The sequence below is a fragment of the Chlorocebus sabaeus genome, chromosome 11 (assembly GCF_047675955.1).
Source record: "Chlorocebus sabaeus isolate Y175 chromosome 11, mChlSab1.0.hap1, whole genome shotgun sequence".
NCBI lineage: Eukaryota > Metazoa > Chordata > Mammalia > Primates > Cercopithecidae > Chlorocebus > Chlorocebus sabaeus.
In genome coordinates, this window is record NC_132914.1 from 44,962,378 (window position 1) to 44,966,667 (window position 4,290).

Sequence of the window (4,290 nt, forward strand, 5' to 3'; positions counted from 1 at the left end):
GGGAAGCAGGGAGGGATAGCATTAGGAGATATACCTAATGTAAATGACGAGTTAATGGGTGCAGCACCAACATGGCAGATGTATACATATGTAACAAACCTGCACGTTGTGCACATGTGCCCTAGAACTTAAAGTATAATAATAAAAAAATGAAAAAAAAAGAATTACAGCAGACTTCAGAAACTATGCAAGTCTGAAGACAAATTGACATGTTTAAACTGCTGAGAGAAAGAAAAAATAATAACTCTCCACAGTTCTATACACAGTGTGAATATCCTTCAAAAATGAAGGAGAAATTAAGACTTTTCACACAAAAGCAGAGAGAATTCATTATCCAGAAGCCTTAGACTATAAGAAATATTAGAGGAAGTTTTTCAGGCTTAATTCTACATACCAGAGAGAAAGTTGGATCTACACAAAGAAGTGAAGATTCCAGAAATAGTTAAAATGAAGATAAACGTAGAAGACTTTTTCTGACTTTTAATAACTGTAAAAGATAATTGATTAGCTAAATTTTAAAAATAGTAGTAGTGAAAACAGGGAAAAGAGTGAGTATAGGGAAAGTACAATAGTTTTGTGGGTTTGTAGCATATGTAAAAGCAAAATGTATGACAGCCATAACCCTAGTACACCAGTTGGGACACCACACAGTGAAGAGGTAGAATACTCCTTGAATCTAGACTGTGATTAGTTTAAGATGTTTGTTGAAAATCTTGATTGTGGTGGCAGTTATATGACTGTATGCATTTGTCTAAACTCATAAAGTTGTACACTTAAAAGAATTAATCTTACCAAATATATGTTATATCCCCCCCCCCAAAAAAAGGTAGCAGTACCATTATGACTCACAATGTCATGACTCTTGGGAATCTGTTTATATTAGAACCATACAGACCTGCTTGTCTCTGCAGTTCCCTAAGTCCATTTATTTAATGCTGGTTACATCATTACACATGTCACTGGATCATCTACTGTGTGGCCTGTTTCCAATAACTCTCTCCAAGGTAATTATGGAGATTCATTGATGATGACCACAAATGCAAGTCTCACTCAGAGAATTATGGAAAATGTGAACAATAACCCATTTTGAAGTCCTTTAGTTTACAGTTTAAAACTGTGTGGCATAAAGGTAGAAGAGCATGTTTTCCAACTCTATCTTCTCTTGAACTCTTTGGGCTGAATGTGATCTCCTCTGATCCTGACTACCCTCCTGTCTTCCACATACCACCACTAGAATCACCAAAAAAAGTTATCTTTTTTTTCATGTTAAAAAGTGTTCATCAGAAATGAGTCTTTCTTTCTTTTCTTTTCTTCTTTCTTTCTTTCTTTCTTTCTTTCTTTCTTTCTTTCTTTCTTTCTTTCTTTCTTTCTTTCTTTCTTCTTTTCTTTTCTTTTCTTTCTGATGGAGTCTAGGTCTGTTGCCCAGGCTGGAGTGCAGTGGCGCAATCTTGGCTCACTGTAACCTCCGCCTCCCAGGTTCAAGTGATTCTCCTGCCTCAGCCTCCCGAGTAGCTGGGACTATAGGAACGTACCACCACACCCGGCTAGTTTTTTTTGTATTTTCAGTAGAGATGGGGTTTCACCATGTTAGCCAGGATAGTCTTGATCTCCTGACCTTGTGATCCACCCACCTCAGCCTCCCAAAGTGCTGGGATTACAGGCCTGAGCCACCACGCCTACCCGAGTTCTTCTTTCTTTTCTTGTGTAGCAACTTTCCGTTATGCCTGGCATTCCGAGTCGTGCATGTGTGCAAGGTTTTGCAAAATCCGAGAGGTAGAGAAGAGGCCAAAAGATGAGGCGTGAGGGACATTTCACAAGTTATGAAAATAAAAATTCAAAAAAGTATCACTAAAACTATCCTACTAAATTATATTATTGATAGCGTCCCTTAAAACAGGCTATCATCAAAAAGACAAACAACAACAAATGCTGGTTAGGATGCAGATAAAGGAGAACACTAGTACACTACCGAGGGGAATGGAAACTGGTACAGCCACTATGGAAAACAGTATGGATGTTCCTCTAAAAACTAAAGATAGATGTACCATACAATCCAGCAATCCCAATAGTCACAATATGGAATCAGCCTAAGTGTCCATCAATGAATGGATAAAAAAAATGTTGTGTACATATATACAATGGAATACTCTTCAGCCATCAAAAGAATGAAGTTCTGTCATTTGCAGTAACATAGATGGAACTGGAAGATATTATGTTAAGTGAAATAAACCAGGCACAGAGACTAATTCAGAATAATGGGTAGAGGAAGTGGAAATATTGCATGTTCTCACTCATATGTGGTAGCTAAAAATGTTGAGCTCATGGAGGTAGAGAATAGAATAATAGTTACTAGAGGCTGGGAAGGGTTGGGGATGGGAAATAAAGAGAGGTTGGTTAAAGCTGCAAAAATACTATTAGAAGGAATAAGTTCTAGTGTTCCATAGCATAGTAGGGTGACTATAATTAACAATAATTTATTGTATATTTCATAATAGCTAAAAGAGAATATTTGGAATGTTCCCAACATAAAAAGAAATAAATGTTTGAGGTGATGAATCTCCCAATTACCCTGATTTGACCATTACACATTGTATGCATGTTTAATACATATCACATGTATCCCATACATATGTACAATTATCATGTATCAATACAAATTTTATTAAACTATCATTCATAGCATCCATTATTTTCTTTCTTTCTTTCTTTCTTTTTTTTTTGAGATGGAGTCTTGCTCTTGTCGCCCAGGCTGGAGTGCAATGGCACGATCTCGGTTCACTGCAACCTCCGCCTCCTGGGTTCAAACGATTCTCCTACCTCAGCCTCCTGAGTAGCTGGGATTACAGGCGCCCACCACCACGCTTGACTAACTTTTGTATTTTTAGTAGAGACAGAGTTTCACCATGTTGGCCATGGTGATCTCGAACTCCTGACCTCGTGATCTGTCCGCCTCGGCCTCCTAAAGTGCTGGGAGTACAGGCATTAGCCACTGCACCTGGCAGCATCCATTATTTTCTTTTCTTTTTTTTCCCCAAAAGCGATCATACTCCTAGAAATGGAGAGGCCATTCTGGGCAGGTCTCTTGTAATTAGGAGAGCCTTCCTCTGCCTCCCAGAAAACAGGCCAAGCACACACTGGACCTGTGTGATTAAACGGAGCTGAGAGGCCTATTTTATGATTTTAAAACTTGTTAAGTTTCTTTAGTCACCATTAATCTCTGCCACAATCACGTGTATCGCTCAGGCCACCACTACCAATATTACTTCTTAGTTTCGTTCAAAAGAATGTTGTCAAATATGTGAATTTCTTCTACCCTGAAATCCAGATAAAGAATTTTGATGAATACAAAATATGGAATTAGTTTTTTAGCTGAAAAACAATTGCTCAAGATCTTGGTTGGCCTGGAAGGAGAATTTATTGACATTTGCCTTTGTTTTTCTTTCTAACTAGAGTGTGCTGGGCTTCTCCCCTCCCAACTTAGAAAACAGATGGCAGTTCAGGAACAGTTTTTGTTTTGATTTTTTTTTTGAGACGGAGTCTCGCTCTGTCGCCCAGGCTGGGGTGCAGTGGCGAGATCTCGGCTCACTGCAAGCTCCGCCTCCCGGGTTTATGCCATTCTCCTGCCTCAGCCTCCCAAGTGGCTGGGACTACAGGCGCCTGCCACCTCACCCGGCTAGTTTTTAGTATTTTTTTAGTAGAGACGGGGTTTCACTGTGTTAGCCAGGATGGTCTCGATCTCCTGACCTCGTGATCCGCCCACCTCGGCCTTCCAAAGTGCTGGGATTACAGGCTTGAGCCACCGCGCCCAGCCAGTCATCTTTTAAAATAAGAAACATAACCCTGAAAAGAATCTCTACGGAAAGAAGTTGTAATTGACTTAATTTATTAACTTCACTAAACATTATTGAATATATTATTATGGGCTAACTAAAAAGTAATTCCATTTAGTGGGCACACACACACACACACCCCAAAACAAACAAACAAAAAGACAGGAAACTTCACGAAATATTGCTTATTTATATGCAATATTTTAGAAGCGTTACCGTATACTTTGACCATAGAAAATTCCAATAACTCATTCAAATGAAATTAGCCTGCCTCTAATCTGCAAAAAGAGAGTCTCAGAGATGGCACAGTATGTAAGTTGGAAAGATACTTATCACCTATTAACCAAATACTGACGTAGCATTGCTATTAGTTGTATGATTGCAGACACCTGGAAGGTCACCCTAGGCTCTTTCAACCACTGGCATCTACATTCTTGTTATGGGCTGAATGTGTACCTGC

At 39.1% G+C, this 4,290-nt stretch overlaps 1 non-coding gene across 1 annotated transcript; it reads right to left on the reverse strand.

The window, feature by feature from the left end:
- Positions 1 to 3,036: 3,036 nt before the first annotated feature.
- Positions 3,037 to 3,168, reverse strand: LOC119624037 (small nucleolar RNA SNORA64/SNORA10 family). The gene has a single exon (XR_005240126.1). It is a non-coding gene; the product is annotated as a small nucleolar RNA SNORA64/SNORA10 family (small nucleolar RNA).
- Between the last annotated feature and the right edge of the window lie 1,122 nt (positions 3,169 to 4,290).